Genomic DNA, 17,293 nt, shown 5'->3' with positions numbered 1-17,293 from the left:
TGCCATCTCCTCCAGCCTCCCTTCCCAGCCAGCTCCAGGCACGGGGACAGCCCTCCTGGGGGGAAGGGATTAGGCAGAGAGAGCAATGTCACTAAAACACGGTTCCCCTCAATTACTCGCCCGCCCTCGGGGGAAGCATCGTGCCTTACTCACTTAGCGCGCTGTACGCTTGCAGATTTTTCAGCCTGGCTCAGCTGCTCTGACCTTCCCTGTAAGAAAAAGCAAGGCAAACGGGGTGAGAGCACGCACCCAGGGAAATAGCATCAGCATGTCACGTTGCCCTGTGGCACTGGGCCGTGCCCACGGTGGTGAGACCTGACCCAGGGCTACACAAGCTGTGCTGGATGTGTTTGAGCAGCTCCAGCATCCTCCACTCCGCGCCTCCTCCCTGCTCCCACCACCCTACAGCCCCTGGGATTTCCCCACTGATTCCTCCAGGACAGGATCCGACCTCGCTGCCTGCCCTTGCCCCCAGGATGCTTGCAGAAGTGGCTGGAGCTCGGGGCAGCAGGACAGGCAGTCGGAGGGGGATTTGGGGCAGTGGCCGCTTACCTGCTCGGCGGTGGTTTGCGTGCGGCCAGCGAGGGGCTGGGAATTGCCTTTGGAGGAGGGAGCACTTGCTGGTGTGCTTAAAAATAACCCGCTTGCTTGTCAAGGTTATAAACAGGGAGAGAACAAATTGCCTTCCGAGTTGATTAAACCGCTCGGTGTAGCTGTGCACGCGGCGCTCTCCCGTATGGCTGGGACGAGCTGGAGTCTATCGCATTAATTTGCGCTCTGCAGTTCCTGTGCTAATAAGGCCTTGATGAGCTGCCTCCTCTTACCCTTAATGCTGGCTCCGCCAAGCTCTGCTTGGCTGGCCCCAGGGCCTTCAGGGCTTTTTGTCTTTTAGAAACGTTTTGAGGGTTTTTTTATTGTTGGCTTTTTTTTTTTCACCATTGTGTTGCTTTCGAGCAATGCCGTGTGCCGCGCTGCCCCAGTGCCGCCGGACCAAATCTCCAGGTTTCACGGGGTTCCTTCCCCCACATTTTTATTTATTTTTTTTCCCAGAAAAACAGGTGTGGGGAGCAAAACCCACCTGTGGCACGAACTGCTCCCAGGCACAAGTCTCCATCCATCCTCGAAGCCGGGCTGCAGCGCTCAGCATCTCCCCGCGAGGCTGAGCCACGACGGGGTCTCCGCGCTTAAAAGAGGTTTCCAAATATAGGCAGCCCCTCTCCTCCCCTGCCCTCCCCCTCCAACTTTCTGGGAAAATCCCTTTCTGCCTAAAATTATCCAGATGTGCTTTACAGCTCGAGGGGAGTTTGTGGGAAAAATATGAGGTTAGTTGGATGAGACATTTCCTGAAATGTGGGGCTACGAGCTGGTTCCATTTTGCAGCAGACCCACACCGCTTGCGCACCCGGCGCTGCGAGAGCTTGGCGTAGATAGCCCAGATCAGTTTTATCCTTTAATGACAACCGGGGAGCGAGGGATTTTTTTATTTATTTATTTTTATTTTTAATTCATACTGTGTGTTTGGGAAAGGAAGAAAAGGATTTGCTAACCAGCACGCTGCGACCTGTGGCCCCGCGGGCATCCCGAGGAGCTGGCACAGCTCGGGCTCCACGTGGCCACGTGCACCCTTGGGAACCAAACCTGGGGCTGAGCGGTGCAAAGTTCCCCCAATCTCACCCGGGATCATCGTGGCCCAACAGACTGAGCCCTGGGTAGCCTCCAAGCCATTAATTAATTTTTAGTGGCGACGAACCAGTGGTTGGTGCAGGATTCTTGGTAGAGGCTTCATGTAAATTGTAGCAATTTGCTGGCTCTGCCACTCTAAATCCCGTCTAATTATACCGAGGGTAGCATCTGACATTAATTTGTTACAGTATTTGTGTACTGAGCGCTAGACATTTTGGGGACGAATTTAAGAGCAGCCTTCAGATCTTTGCCCTTGCAATCCGCTGCGAGTCGCAAACGACAGAGCTTAGCCGTCTGGTTACCTGACTGCGTTGGGAAATGGGTGATTTTGAGGTCCTAAATACTATTATTTTTATCCGCAGTCATTTCGCAGCTGCAGAATTAGAGGCTGCATTCAGGCGACTTTGGGAAAAAAAAAAAAAAAAAAAAAAAAGGCAAAATTAGCCCTCTTTGCTCCTAGCTGCCCTTTTCAGCCTCTGATCTGTAAAATAAGACTGACAGCAACTTCCAGACCCTGGCAGCAAGGCACAGCCTGGGCCACGTGCCCGCGGAGCGCTGGGGCGGGGAGGATGCCCGGGACCAGGCTGAGGACGGGGCCGAGGAGGGCCAGGTGTTCAGCCAGAGCTCTTTGAGGATATTACTGCTCTGCTAGGTGCGAGAAATTCGAGGGATGCGCTATACTTAGTTTCAAAACACTCTTGGCATCACTGCAGATCAAAGAGGAACGGTGCAGGCAGGATCCCGGAATAGAAGGCGAAAGAGGGAAGAGATTTGGAATTTACTGGGGAAAATGAAAAAAAAATAATGCTGAAACCAACGGCACGGTGCTGATGGACTAAAAATAGCAAAGAAGGTATTAGCAGCGGCTGAGAGCTCACACCAACACTCAGCTCCGTGCTGGGTTTGGGAGCGAGGCGGGGAGATGCCCGAGGGATCGCCACATGGGGACGGAGCCTCTGCTGCCCCAGGGGGGAGCCACCAGTGGTTTTTGGGGTATGCCCTGTGCCAGCCGTGCCCCCGAGCAGCCCATCCTGCCCTTGTGCACCATAACAGGCTGTCTGCATCCCATGGGCAGCAGTTTCCCATACCATAAAGCGGAACGTTGCTGCTCTGGCAGGATCCCACACTGGCAGCATCAGGGGCTCTGCATGACCCCCTCCAACTTGCTGTCCCCAGGGCAGCCTTGTGCTTGTGGCATCGGGGACAGCTTTGCCCCTTGCCACGCAGGCCAGCAGGCTGGCGGTGCCAGAGGCACCCAAAATGCAGCCCCCTCCCCAAATCAGGGCAAACCAGGCAGGGCTGGGGCAGCCCCTGTGGGACATCAGCCCCAGCTGGGTGATTCAGGGGCAGAGACCAGAGCCCCACAGCAGCCACCTGCAGGCAATGAGGGGCTGGGGACCCTTATAAGCAGCAAGAGCAATGCCCCCAGCTGGGAGTTTGGGCATTTTCCAGCCCTAAGAGGTGACAGCTTGTGTTTGGGGGTGCCGAGGAGCCAGCCTGTCCACACCACGTGCCACCTGGTTTCCTCCTTGGCCGTGCCAGACCCTTCCCCGCCAGCTGAGCTTGAGGTGAGGCATTAGCGCTGGTATCTCTGTTCATATTAGCATGAGGCAATAAAGGTAACCTGATTGCGGGAAGGCAGGGAGACCAGAGGGTTTGGAGCCGTTCCGCAGCGCTGCTATTAGAGAGCTCCGAAGAGGAGTTATTAAATTACTGCAAGGTACTGCAGGCTTCTCCTAATGGGGAGACTCCGGCTTGGCTCGGAAACTTAAGCTCTGGCTTGTTCAGGTTAATTAAAAGAGAGCTGGACATCTTCCAGGGCCTCGCTTCTCCTTTTTGATGGCTGCCCCCTCCTCTCCAAGGCTGTGCTGTGCCGTGGCACCGGGCAGGGTGCGAGCCCTGCTGCGGGGTGCTCCGAGCCCCTTGGGTACCAGGGTGGCAGAGCGGAGGGACCAGGGCTCACCCACAGCTTTCTGTGCTGCTCACCATGAAGGCAGCTGCTGTGCCTCCCCCCCGCTGTGCCATCGCCCCGTTCCCCAGCAAATTCCTGGTCCCTTCATAGGGAAACCGGCCGCGAGCATCAGCACGGCTGCAGCTCTGGGTGAGCCACAGGGCAGGAGGGCGATGGGGTCCTCTGCTCCTCCTGCTGCTGCTTTGGGCTTTGTGTTTCCCCACACCGTGCTCAGCTGCCCCTGCTGCTGCTTTGACCCCTCCTTGGCCTCTGTGGGGATTTTTCAGCTGTTTTTTTGGCCACCCCTCACCCTGCAGCGCATCACCTGCGAGGTGGCCGGGGCGCTGCAGGCAGGTGGCTGTGCTCTGCACCCCCCTGTGCTGGCAGGGACTTGCAAAAGGGCTGGGGGCTGCGCTGACCTTCCTCCTCCTCCTCTTCCTCCTCCCCGCATGGCTCAGCTTTCCCAGCCGCGGGGCAGGGAGAGGCTTATCCAGCAGCTCCTGCCCCCAAACCTCACCCTGACTTCAAAGCAAAGTCCCCTCCCGGCCCACCCAGTAAACCCCCAGCCCCAAATTCCCACTCGGCGGTGGGGTGCCTGGGTTTGGGGTCAGCACCCGGGAGGGATGGAGGGGTCTGCCTTGCTATTAAGGGTTGTGGCAGGTGAGGTGGGGTCCCCAGGGCTGCCGCGTGCCCCCATCCCCACGCCTGCCCCATCTGGGACTGGGGCTGGGCTGTTGGAGGCGCGGGCCCCGCGTGTATAAATACCTCTCGCAGCTCCGTCAGTGACTCAACCCCCCGAAACGCTTTTTTGGACTCATTTTCCCAGAGAGAGTTTAATGGGGTTTGTCGTGCCAAAACCCCAAGCTATGCCTCACTTTCATCCCCTAATGCAAGCCATATATCAAGAGACACTAACGGAGCAGGGAGGGGTTTCTGACAAGGGGATCCTGGGAACAATCAGCCAATACCCCCCCTCCCCAGCCTCCCCCCTCCCCGTTTTATGCATTCCTGGTAATGTAAATAGAAAGGAGAGCGTTCGCAGCCCTCCTCGGACCCGCGCAGCCGAGGAGCCCGTCTGGGGACGGCGCCAGCAGCCTCGCAGGCAGTCTGCTCCCGGGGGCTTTGGCCGGTTCCTTTTGAAGTGTCTCGAGTGTCAGTGCCAGCGCTGGGTCCCTGGGGAGAGGGTCCCCAGGGCCACCCGTGCCCCCAGAGCGTCCCTGTCCCGCGCCCATGGGGATGGGGAGCAGCAGGGGAGGGGGGGCTGTGGCTCAGCTGGGATCCTCCTGGGGAGGTTTGGGGTGTTTAAATATGTGTGTCTGCTTGCTGTGCCTGGGAGCAAGGTGGGCTTTGGCTCTCCTGGAGGATGCAGGAGATGTGTGGCACCCTGTCACAGGGTTTTGTGCCCATGAGCTCTGCTCACTGCCCTGGGTGCAACCCAAGCCTGCCCCAGCTGGGGTGAGGGAGCCCTGATGAGCACAGCTGATCCTTTGAAGGAGGGGAAGCCAAAAATCCTCCCTAGGGCTTCTTTTGGAAAGGCTCCTGAGCCTTGGCTTACCTCAAAGTGATGGGGAGGCTCCCCCAGCCTCACCTGCAGCAGGGCACCAGTGGCTCCGCAGCTGGGACAGGGATGTGGGGAGCTGAGGTGCCACCAGCACCAGTCCTGAGGCCACAGCTGGGGACATCTGGGTGCGGAGGAGGAGATGCTGGTGGCTGTGATGAGGCTGTTCCCCTCCATTGCCCCCACAAGGGTGCAAATAGGGTTAGCTGTGGGGTGCCTGGAGTGGGGAAGGGGCTTGCCCACCTCAGGTTATCTCCCCTCCGGTCTCCTCTAGGTGTTGGCAACTGGGACAAACACCAGGAGGAGGAGGAGGGCTGCAGCCTGCCCAGCAGTGAGCTTTCCTGTGGCTGCAATTAAGGTACACATGGAGTGGGGAACAGCACCAAACCGACGCATGGCTGAACCAAATCCGCCGTGAGCAGCCTCACCCTGGTCCCACACAGGTGAGGGGTGTCCCCATGGGAGTACGGGGGTCACTTTGTCCCCACGCTGCTCCTGATGGTTGGGTGAGCCTCCCTTGTGGCTCCCTGGGCACTGTGCCATCGAGTGGCACCGCTCCGGGTGCCCACGGGAGGTCCTGCGAGGGGCAGGGGCCACTGGGTGGCCCTGGGGGACCCCAGGGAGTGCACGGGGGCTGAGGGCATCTGCAGGGGTTTTATTTGCTGGGCCCAGCCCTCCGTGGCCCTGAGGTTTATGAGGCCGCCGATGCGGCTGCTTCCTTGTGGGCTGCAGCAATAAACCTTGCCGGGGGGTCAGAGGTGACCGTGAGCGCTCTTAAGCGGGCAAAAACGGTGGTCTGGGATGGAAACTGAACTTGTCGAGCCATAATCAGAACCAGCGGGGTTAAATTCCTACGGCTGAATGCCGAGGACTTAGCCTAAACATCTCCCCGGTGCTGCTCGGGCTGTCCCAAACAGGATCCGACCGCGTGTGGTTGTTTGGGCAAGGTCAGGGCTCGTGTGCCACATCTCCCCTCTGCACGGACGGGTGCTGGGGCCACTTGTTCTCCTCCATCTCGGAGCATATTGCGCCGGGTGAATGCCTCCGCACCACCTGGGCGATCCAAAGCGACCCGCAGATGGAAGCAGCCTTAACCAGCTCCCGGCTTCAGGTGTCTGCAAAACACGAGGGTGAGGTTGATCCTGGAAACCTGAGCCCTGTAACTGTATTTTTATTTTTTTTTTCTGCCTCGGTGATATCTGACGGGTTGGTTTGTTTGTTTGTGTGCGCGTTTGTAGTGCAGCTATCAAAGGAGGCCTCGGCGGCAATGTGCACAGCCTTTTTTTTTTTAAAAAAAAAAAAAAAAAAAAGGCCTGCCCTGGAGCCAACACCAGCTCCTCTGTGTCAAGCTGCTGCACGCCTGCTGTGTGCAACCTGCCTGGTGGTGGATCACAGCCGGCGCTCCTGGGGCTGGGGCAGGAGGCTTGGCCTTGGCCCTCTGAGCGCCCACCTGGAAACAGCTCAACCACCTCCCCGCACTACTGGGGCACCCCAAGCTGGAGCAGACCCCCCGATGCCTTTCCTTGGTTGTGGAAAGATCCCACAAGGAAATTGGTGAGAGACGTGGAGGTGTCGCCACGCAGCCAAAGGTCCCCGTGCTGCCCCCCTGGGCTGGCTTCTCCACGGACCGACCCCATAGCGAGGTGGGGAGCCCTCAGCAGCATCCACCACATGGAGCTGCTCCCATCCCAGTGCCTGCCCCAGCATTGCCCGGTGTGGTCCCACCTCGCCAGGTCCCAGTTTCCACCTCCTGCCTGCAGGAGCAGCGTCGGTGCTCGCCCTGGTGAGAGGTTATCACGGGGCCAAGCCGGCAGCTCAGGGTTCGCGTCGGCGTGGTTTATTACGCTCATTAATGATGTGGAGAAGGCAGCGTGTTAGCAAAAAACGTGACATATTTAGGTTAGTTAAGGCTGGAGGACTCCGCCGCGGCAGGAATGGATTGCACAAAGATATATGACATTCACCATGGGCCTGTGCAAGATGATGCATTTGGATAGACTAATCAAGATAATTCACATATATTGTCCTAAATTAATTATAGCCACTAAGTACAAGCCCAACATGTCAATGCAGACAGCTCAATTAAGAGCCCTTATTCAATATATGCTGATGGTCAAAAGAGCAAAGAAAAGATTACAATGGGCAGGGAGCATGGAGCGAGGCGGTGGGAACATCGTGGTACCGCTGCGTAAAGCAGCACGGGGAGGGCAAGGATGGGCACAGGGCAGCGTGGTCAGAGGCTGAAAAGTCACAAATAGGGACCTGCTTCTGCCCTGCCTTCCTGACTGGCTCTTAAAAATGGAAGAGAGGGAGCAGATGTTAAAATATCAAGGTAAAAGGGGGAAAGAACAGAGCTATCTTAAAAAGCAAGTGCAGTGTGGGGCTGTGGCACCGGGGCTGGTGGGGGTGCGTGCCCCAGGGGAGGAGGTGGGGGAGAGGATGGGGATGTGCCCCAGGGGTGTGGGAAATGGGGAGAATGCTCAGGAAGGAGCTGCAGGAATACAGGAAACCACCCCGAGGGGCTCTGGAGCCTCCCTCAAATTGGGGTCTCGTTCTCGGGGGCGCCCTGACACCGGGTGCCTTGTGGCCAGGTGCCGCGTCTCGCCCCGAGCCCAGGAGCTGGTGTGGGAAACCCTCGGGCTGGTTTCCTTCCTCCAAGACCGCGGCCAGCATCATGCAATCTGTTTTCATTCCTATTTCATGAGAGGTGAATAATTGATGAGAAACACAATGCAGGGGGGAGAAAATGAATACATATCTGTGTCTGTGCATGCACGCACGCGTATGTGGTGTTAGGGAGATCTGAGGCTTGGGGGCAGGGAGAGCACTGCCCTACGGTGGCACCAGGCAGGGGCACGGGGTCACCGCTGGCAGGAAAGGTGGATGGAGAGGTTTGGGGGCTATAGGGGCTGGGATGGGGGTGCTGGCTTCTATGGAGAGGAGGGCACAGGTAGGTGGACCCCAGCATGGGGTACCTGCGCCCCCCAGGCTGGGCAGGGGCACCCATGGGTGCGTCAGAGCCTGGCCCAGCGTATCCTGCCTACCAGCTGCAGGGTCAGTGGCTCTGGGTTCCCAGCTCTGATTTATCACCTTGCACTTTTTTTTTCTTTTTTTTTTTTTTTTTTTTAATAAATGGGTCATTTCCCATCCCGATCCCACAGACAATTGCAGAAGGCCCTGGCACCGCGCCACGAGCTCCTTTCAACTTCATAGCGAGTTCATCAAAGGCCCGAGACGCCATTTCCCCAAATAGTAAAAGTGTCAGAGAGACGGGCGTGTTGGGAAGCCGCCGTGACAGCCAAGTGCTTAATTAGCGGTAATGCAGGGTTTACAGCCCCCCTCACTGCCTCCCCCCCTCCCCTCACTTCTGGGAAGGGCGTGAGGGGTGAGGGAGGTCCCGCTGCTGCTCGGTGACCCGTGACGTCCCGCGGCGCTGGCAGTGGGGACGGGGACATCCCGTGCTGGCTGCTGCAGGAAGCCTGGCAGAGGTTTCCCTGTGTGGCAGCATCCTCATCCCCATGTCCTGCTCGTGCCCCAGCACCCAGGGGTGCCCCTAAAACCACAGCACCCTCTGGTCCCCAGGTGATGGACCCGAGCCTGGGGATGTGCTGGAAAGCCCCGGCACGGGGTCAGCAGCAGCGATGCCCCAATTCCTGCAGCTCTGTGCAGTGATCCCGTGGCTCCTGTGGGATGCCCCCGTGGTGTGGGGCTCTACACCTACACACCACTGTCATTTCCCCTCTCTTTTTTCGCCTCTCTGCGCTAATCCTCTCCTTTTCCCACAGAAATCACACTTCCCTGCCAGGCACGCTCACCGCCTGTCTCTGGGCTATTTTTGCCGCATCCTTTTGGAGGCACAGCAGCCGGAACGGAGCGAGCACGGCGACTTCAGCACTCAAAGGCAGACCGTGAGCTTTAATGGAGCTGGTGGCATTATAATATTCGCACTCGCCTTCCCCACTGCTTTCCTAATATAGCCCGACACCGGCCGGGATTTTCAACTGTGGCGGCGCGCGGAGCAGCTCCCTGCTGTCCTGTCACCCCTGACCTGGCAGGTGGGTACAATTTTCCATCAAAACTGCTATATCTAGCAAAGCCTGGGGGGGAAAAAGGAAAAAAAAAGAATGATTTGGAGGCTGTTAGGTCCCAGGTTCCCAGGGCAGTGAGGTGCCATGGGCAGCGTTCCCACCAGAGGTAGCGGTGCACTGGGTGGGCAGGTCTCGTGCTGCGGGGGGCACAGGCAGGGAGCTCTTCTATCACCTGGCTGGAAAAATGTGATGTCCCACGGCTGGATGGAGTCATTCCCAGCAGGAGCACCGCCGTGCCCTGTTCTGCCACCTGGTAAGTGCCACCTCACCCCTCCAGGGACGCACACATGAGTGGCAGGAGCGGAGCGAGGCGATGCGCGGTGCCGTGGCACGGCTTGCCCTCGACGTTCTTCATCCCCCCGGGCTCTGGAGCAGCATGGAGCTGATAGAAAGCAGATAGCAAGCTGCCTTTCATTAGGGAGCAGTCTCGCAGGAGCGCCGGCTCCCACCACGGGGCCCCGCTCGCACCCAGCGGGCTGCGACGCCGGCGGCTGTGCCGCGCTCCCCAGGCAGGCACCGGGCGGTGTTCCCCGGAGCATCCCACGGCACCTTCGTGGCACTGGCTGCATCCTGACGGGGACGGGGTGACAGCCACGACAGGCTGAGGTCCTGCACAGAGGTCGGTGCCACCTGGAGAAGCCCACAAGGGACCCGGTGCTCGTGGCTGAGCGTGCCGGGGCCGTCCCACCTGGCCGCAGCTCCGTGGCCTCCCGCTTCCTGCGCTCCCCCCGCCACCCTCCTCGGCACGGCTGGGGCCTCGCAGCTACAACCAGGAAACTATAAAACTTTACAGAGTGCGGCTGGAGAGAAACAGGAATTGCTGCAGTAACTGCCAGAAGGGCCAGCGTTAGATTCACAAGATTTTCCAGGGCTTGGACTCGCCAGGAAGGGATTTATCCACCTAGGAGGAGCTGTAAAAACTAAAATTAAATTCTTCATCTCGGAGAGGGAGGGGGGAGAGAGAAGAAAATGCTTGACCTCCCTCCCGAATGCTCTGCTGGAGGCCAAGGGGCTGAGGGGGACGCGGGGCATCCATGGCTGCACCTGCAGCACCCTGGGGGTCTGGCCCCAAATCCTGCACGGGGGTGCTGTGCGTCCCGGACCCTCTGGTCCTTTGCCTTCAGGATGCCATCGGGGGGCTCTGCAGGTGCCAAGGTGAGTGTCCCCTCCTCAGTCCCTGTGCCCATTCTGCATGGGTCCGGCCCACACGTTGAGGCTGGTGAGGCGAGGACGGTGCTGGGCACAGTGTGGAGGAGGTTCAGGACCCCACAGGGGGTGAGCGGGGGCGTTTCTCCAGCCACCCTCCAGGATCCAGCACCGGGGCCACCAACTCTTGGCCTGGGGACACTTCAGGACCAAGAATGTGCAGACACCGGGTGCAGATGCAGGATGTGTGCCTCTGCCCGCCTGCTTTCCCTGATGCCTCTCCCTTGGCAGGCAGGCATGGGGCAGGCGCATCCTCCTGCACCCCATCCCCTCCTCGTCCTGCCACGGGGGTGGCAGCCAGGGCCACGAGGGGGTCACCCAGCCACAGGCCGTGGAAGGAAAGCCTCCTGCATTCCTCACAGCTGCTATTTTTTTTTTTTCTCTCCCCAATATAAAGGTGCAGGGAAGCGCAAAGAGCCAGCCCTGGTAGCTTTCGGTTTAGCGAAGGCGCTCGCTGCTGCCAGCGATGGGGATGGCTCCTGCGGTGGGAGAGGCAGGCACGTGGTGGAGCGAGCAGCGCTGTGCCTGGCTCTTTTTAGGAAGATGGCTCTCACAAGGCTGATGGTTTTGGTCTCTCTGCAGCAAGCCCCGGCCTCACAGCCTCCAGTTGGGGAAGCGGCCGGGAGAAGCCAGGCTCCTGACACGCGGAGGCGAAGATCAAACAGCGCTCGCTTGGCAACCTCCAGCCCTGTGCCAGGGGACAGAGGGGTGTCCCGTGCTCATCTACCCAGGTTGGGGAACCAAACCCATGTGCTGAGTGCTGGGAAACCCACAGCCAACAAAGTTTGTGCAGAACCACCCTGCCCGAGAGCCCGGCTGCTCCGTGCGGACACCCCGGTGCCGCGCTGCTGGCCGGCCCTCCCCGGGGCTGATGCACTGGATTTGATTTGCATCGTTTTCCTTTTATCTGAGTATATTTTTTTTCCCCCCACTGCCTGCCACAGATTCTACACTGAACGCATCAGAGCACTGCTGTGAAAGTATGTATGGGGAGCGCTCTTTTGTCGCTTATTCTGGTTTTCTTTCTTTTTTTTTCTTCTTTTTTTGCCCATTACTGCCAGTGCAGGCTCTTAAAATAACTAGTTACTTTAACCCGCGTCCCTTTGTTCCCTGCCCGAGCACGGCTGGGTGCTGTCTTGCGAGGGAGGGAGGTGAAGTGTCAGGGCCCCGTGGAGAGCTTGAAAGGAGCTTTGTGGTGGGGGGGGACAGGGTGCTGCACCCCGAGCCCCTACGTCCCCTGGTGTGCCCCGCTCCCTCCCTCCAGGCTGTGGGGTTCCCTGGGGGAGATTTGGGATGGAGGCCACGTGGCTGCCTTGACCCCAGTGTGGGAAAGGGCAACGGCAAAGCAGGTTGGGGGCTGGATCCAGCCCTGTTGGGAAGCGATGGCAAAGCCTGGGCTCAGCCCTGCCCAGCCAAAAACGGGGGAAGAAGACACCAACCCCATCAGGATGGGCTCCTCGGCACCTCCCCAAGCAACGTGGGGGAGCCCGGCCCCCTGCATCCTCACGGTGCCCCCAGGGAGGCAGCAGCAGGGGGATCCCTTTGGCCAGAGGGGGGCTGGGGTGCGCCTGGCGGGGCGCTGCCAGCGGGCTGGGCTCCACCGCCCGCGGGGAGCTGGGGCTGGGCTGGAGCCCGGCTTGGAAGCGTTAAGTCGGAGGCTCGTGCCGTGCCCGGGCACGTCCCCGCTTTGTTTATTCCTTCGGCTTATTATTTTGTTCAACTATTTATTCCTGGCTGCCTTTTTCTCACGGTTGCTGTGTTTATTTAGCGCAGCTCGCCTGGAGCCCTCCGGCTCCTCGCGCTGCTGCTGAGCGCAGCCACAACCCCGGTGCAGCAAGTGCAGCCCCGGGAGCCCCGTGCTGAGGTTTCCCCAAACAGTGAGTCCACGCTGCACGCAGGGGTGAGCTGGTTTATCAAGGGGACAGCGGGCAGGGGGGCAGCAGCATGCAGGGCAGGGCTTGTGTGTGCCCAGTGCCACCAACACAAGGTGTGCCTGCCCACCGCCACGACCTGCGGGGCCAGGGGGGCTGCACAGAGTGGAGAAACCCCAAGCAGAAAGGAGACAAGTTTGGGAAGTGGCCCACAAAGTGATGCCATCACCCTGCCCTGAGTGATGCCACCCAGGGACCCCATCCCCGCCAGCCCCCCGAGCTGCTGGGTGGTCATCGAGCTCGTCCCTGGTGGCACCAAGGAGCCCTTGGCCTGGCCCTGGCTCACCCCGGTGGTCCCAGGCCCCGTGGAGCATCCCTGTGCAGGGGCAGCCCCTGGGGACCCGAAGCGCTGGGGCCGGGGAGCCATGGCAACCCGGCGAGGATGGGGGTTGCCATGGTGACGGGAGGCGCAGCATCCGGAGCGGCTTCGGGCGAGGGATGCTCCAGGTGGGATGCGAGGCAGGGCCGGGTATCCCCAGGGCTGGCGTGGGGAGGGAGAGGGGTGACACTGTGGGTGTGGGGCCCAGAAACCCCCCCACTGCCCTACAGGCTGCCCCTGGACCTGCATTACCTTGGGGGCAGGGGGCTGAGGGGGTCCTGAGACAGGGCTGGGAAGCTGCGTGGGTGCCGGCAGCGGGGAAGGGGCGAGGGGAGAGAGGAGGGAAGCGACCTCCCAGCTGGGTGTGACATTTGCCAGACGCTGATGCCGCGTTTGATAGCGGGGGGCACGCTGCTGCCCGCAGCCGCCCACGTTTCGCACACCTCCCGGCAGCTGGGGCTGGGCCCCCACCCTGCAGCCTTGTCCCCCGGGCCCCCCGGTGCTGTGCTGGAGGAGCCACACGAGGCCTGGTGGCTCCTTTCCCTTTCACACCCGGTGCGCAGCGCAGCAGGGAGGGGGCACAGGGAACCAGCACAATATTTTTTTTTTCGCTGTAGCATTTCCCAGCACCACCATACAGAAGGGGACAGCGTCACCGGGAACCCCGCAGCGTGCGCCCCACGGCTCTGCGCGGCCCCAGCGCGCACCGACCCTCCTGGCACTTCCCAAGGGCTCATCCTCCGCACGGCGACCAGCTCCGGAGCCAGGTTGGCAGCCCCCCTTCCTCCCCGTGCTGCTCCCAGCCCCTCGCGGGCCGAGCCCTTTCCCCCGTGCGGGAAATGTGGCGGGGCTGTGCCGCCAGCGTGTGCCGGCGAAGCGGGCTCGCGAGCGCTCGCAGCGATTCCAACGCCCGGAGCTTGCGGCTGGGCTTCGCCTCCTAAAGCCTGCTTCCAACCCCTTGCGCGGGGAGCAGCGATTTGTCTGCAAATGTATGCGGTTAAAATAAACGCCGAGAATTTTAATCCTGGGAATTTGGAAAGTAGGAGATTTAAAATAACAAAACCCTTTCATATGGCGCTTAATCTGAAATTAGATGGGGTTTGAAGTTTGTTTTTTTTTTTTTTTTTTTTTTTACGGCGGTGACTGGAAGTTCCTCGGCCACCTCCTGCTCCCTGTGGGCTGGGGGCAATTTGGGGTGCTCGGGTGGGGGCCGCTGGGGACCGGCGGCTGGCCCCTGGCGCTGGGGGCGGTGAGGGAGAGCGAGTGCTCTTCTTTGTTGACATGGAATGGATCTCCCACAGCTACTTAAGGTTTTAATTGCCCTGTGATTAAAGTTTTCATTACTAAGCAATTAGCACCTGAAATTTTAAGTGCTGAAGTGTTTAACTGCATCCTGAAGCTTGCCAGAGGTGCGGGGTGGTGGATGTGGGTGGGACGGGAGAGGGTTTTGAAGTGGGGATGGGGAGCGGCGGGAGACGGCCTCCAAACCGGGCTGCCACCAGCAGTGCCGGCTGCCCCATCCCACCCCACAGCACCCCATTGTGTCCCGTAGCACCCCATAGCACCTCATCCCGCCCCATCCACCCCGCGGGCAGCAGGGAGGAGCGCCCGGAGGGGCGAGCGCCCAGGCAGCCTGGGAAGGAGACAGGCTGGAGCCGGCCCTGACCCGGCGGGAGACGCCGGCTGGGCGAGCTGGCACGGGGCGGCCCTCCCTGCCCTGGGAACGGGGCCCCCCCGGGGTGCCGGGGGTGGCATTGGGAACCCCGGGGCAGCCGCATGGAGGTGCCACCTGCGATGGGAACAGCGCAAAGGGGACCCCAGCGCAGCTCGTGTCGCCCCACTGTGCATCACCTGGCCTCAAAACGGGGATGATGCTCTCAGCCCGGCTTCCCACAGCCCCCCTGCTCCCAATTATGGGGGGCTCAGGCAGGGTTTTCTCCCCCCTGCTGCCCCCACTTCAAGCACGCGCTCGCTCCGGGCGGCCACGCTATCTCCTGGCGGTGCCCTCCCCGGGCTGGCCGCGTGGCGAGGAATGTACGCCCGCCTGTTTGTTTTCAAACTCCTGCCGGGCGCTTTTCATTTGGTGCCCCTTAGATCTTCTGAGAAAAGAGGAATAATTGTTCCCTAATCGCCTTCTCCTTATTAACTCGGAGCTGAGGTTGCTCCATGCAAATGAAGCGAGTGCCGGCGGTCGGGCGCACCAGGGCAGGGTGTGCAGCTACAGCCCGCGTGCACCTCCAGGGCCTCGTTCAGCCCACGCCAGCAGGGACAGGAGGGCCAGCGACACGGGCACGGGGATGACACGGAGCTGGCAGATGCCCGGGCTTCTCCACGCACCCACGGGTGCGCCTCTGCCAGCGGTGACGGCGTGCCTGGCACCCGGGGACTGCGGCACCGCTGTCCTCGGCGCGGTGTCGTTGCGTCACTCGGGCAGCTGGCACAGCAGAGCCAGCCTCCGCCAGCAAATTCCACGCAGCCACCACAGTTATTTCCTATTGTGCAGCAAGAGGAGCCTGCCAGTGCTGCTCCTGAGGCCGGCACCCTCCAGCTGTGATGCAGAAGCAGAGATCAGGGACCCTCGGCTCGTCCAGCTGCCAGCCCCGCTGTGGGCTATGCCCCGAAATCCTCAGCACCCACCTGGGACCACGGCACCCTCCTGCACCCTGGAGAGAGGCCACTCAGAGGCACCAGCCCCGTGGGAGCTCGTTAATTACAGCACACGTGGGGTGAGGGGATCGCAGGCAGCATCCCCCCCGCGCCCGTGCTCCCCCCCCAGCTCCAGCTCCTCGTCCTTTTCTGCAATAAATCCCTTTTGGGGCTGAAATTTGCCAGGCGCGGCTCGGCTCCGAGGGGAGTTCTCGGGGAAAGTTTAAGCAAAATTTGCTCAGCCATTTTTAAGTTATTCAAGTGTGAATAAGCAATTTCCCCGTGTGCTCCGTTCAGAAATTTCGTGCTCGGGTAACTCGGGCCCCCTGAAGTCGCGGAGTAAACGAGGCTGCCGCGTCTCGCTGCACGCAGCGGTGCCGACGGGGAGGATCTCCCCAGGAGCAGCTTCGTGGGGAGAGGCGAGTCTCCCCACCCCACCTCTGGGCCATCTTTAAGGTTTTTGGCACCTCCATCTGGCCCCCAGTAGCCCCTCGTTAGCCCCCCTTCCCCATGGACACCACTCCCAGCGCACAGGGGAATGGTGCCGGCTTGGCCACTTGCTTCTCCACTGCTCATCTCCTTGAATGACGCCGTGTCCAAAGCAGAATCTTCTCCTTCTTGGCTCTAACTTTGCCATTTTCTTCCCTTTTTTACCATAAATGAGCCGCATGGCTCTCCAGGGCACAGCTGGTCCTGTTGGGCCCCATGCCCAGGATATTGGGGTACCGCAGCAGCCGCAGCACTCGCCGCCCTGCCGAGCCCCATGGGGATGTCAGCCCAGGTCCTGCAGACCCCAGGGAAATGGGGACCGGTCAGCCACCCCAAATTGTCTGCAGCTCGGTCTCTGCACATGGCCAGGGCTTGGGAAACCAAATCCTTCTGCACCAAGGGAGGAGGAGGCAGTACGGACGTGGGACATGCTCGGGGCTGAGCACAGGGCAGAGTCCAGCCGTGGCTGGCCCCGAAAACCTCCCCCGAGATCCCACTCCTACCAGGAGCTGCAGGGAAGGTGGCCGGGAGCTGCAGCGGGTTTCTGGGGCAGGTTTCTGGGGCAGGGAGCGCCGTTGCGGGGCGGCAAGCAGCGAGGTGCTGCCTGCAGATGGTGCTGGGGGCTGCCCAGATGGCGGTGCCGTGGCGGGGGGGGACACACCCGGCTGCGTGCTGCCCTACAGACAGAGCTCCCAGCCGCCCTGGGGACTGGCAGCACCAAAATGCCCCAAAATCAGGGACTTGGGCACCGCTGAGCATCCGAGGAGGGGTCATACAGGTGCAGGGGGAGCAGCCCCAGCGGTGTTGGGGTGGCTGCAGCACATCCCAAGAGGTCCAGCCCTGCACCCTTGTGGTCCCCCAACCCTAAGCAGCCCCTCGTGGTGAATTCTCCCTCTCTGCAAGGCAGCACTGAGCGCCAGGACAGGTCGCAACCCTGCACAGGACCCCAAAACCTCCCTGTGGCTGTCAGCAGGGGAACCGCTTCCCATGGGAGGTGGGGAAGGGGGAAAACGGGTGGAAAATGGGGGATCCCTGCAGGGACCTGTGTGTGTGTTGTCACCCTGGCCAGGTCCCCAAGAGTGAGCTGTGTCACTGAGGTGGGAGTCATGGGGTGATGGGGATGGGATGGGGTCAGAAGGGGATCATAGGGTGGAGTGGGATGGGATGGGATGGGTTGGGTTGGGATGGGATGGGATAGATGGTTTGGGATGGGATGGGATGAATAGGATGGGATAGGATGAGATGGGATGAATGGGATGGGATGGGATGGGATAGGATGGATGGGATGAATGGGATGGGATGGATGGGATGAATGGGATGGGATAGGGTGAGATGGGATGGGATGGGGTACATGGAATGGGATGAGATGGGATGAATGGGATGGGATGTGAAGGGGTTAAGGTACATGGAATGGGACGGGTT

At 60.4% G+C, this 17,293-nt stretch overlaps 2 long non-coding RNA genes across 2 annotated transcripts; both read left to right on the top strand.

The window, feature by feature from the left end:
* The first annotated feature begins 3,113 nt into the window (after positions 1-3,113).
* On the top strand, positions 3,114-11,654 carry LOC311441303. Its single transcript, XR_014695879.1, has 4 exons — positions 3,114-3,251; positions 5,467-5,635; positions 8,978-9,247; positions 11,069-11,654. It is a non-coding gene; the product is annotated as an uncharacterized lncRNA (long non-coding RNA).
* An 898-nt stretch (positions 11,655-12,552) lies between these two features.
* LOC311441304 lies at positions 12,553-13,767 on the top strand. The gene is made up of 2 exons (XR_014695880.1): positions 12,553-12,864; positions 13,354-13,767. It is a non-coding gene; the product is annotated as an uncharacterized lncRNA (long non-coding RNA).
* Positions 13,768-17,293: the final 3,526 nt, after the last annotated feature.

This window comes from Aythya ferina (genome assembly GCF_964211825.1).
Source record: "Aythya ferina genome assembly, chromosome: 9".
Classification (NCBI taxonomy): domain Eukaryota; kingdom Metazoa; phylum Chordata; class Aves; order Anseriformes; family Anatidae; genus Aythya; species Aythya ferina.
This window is presented reverse-complemented; position numbering and strand designations above follow the sequence as displayed.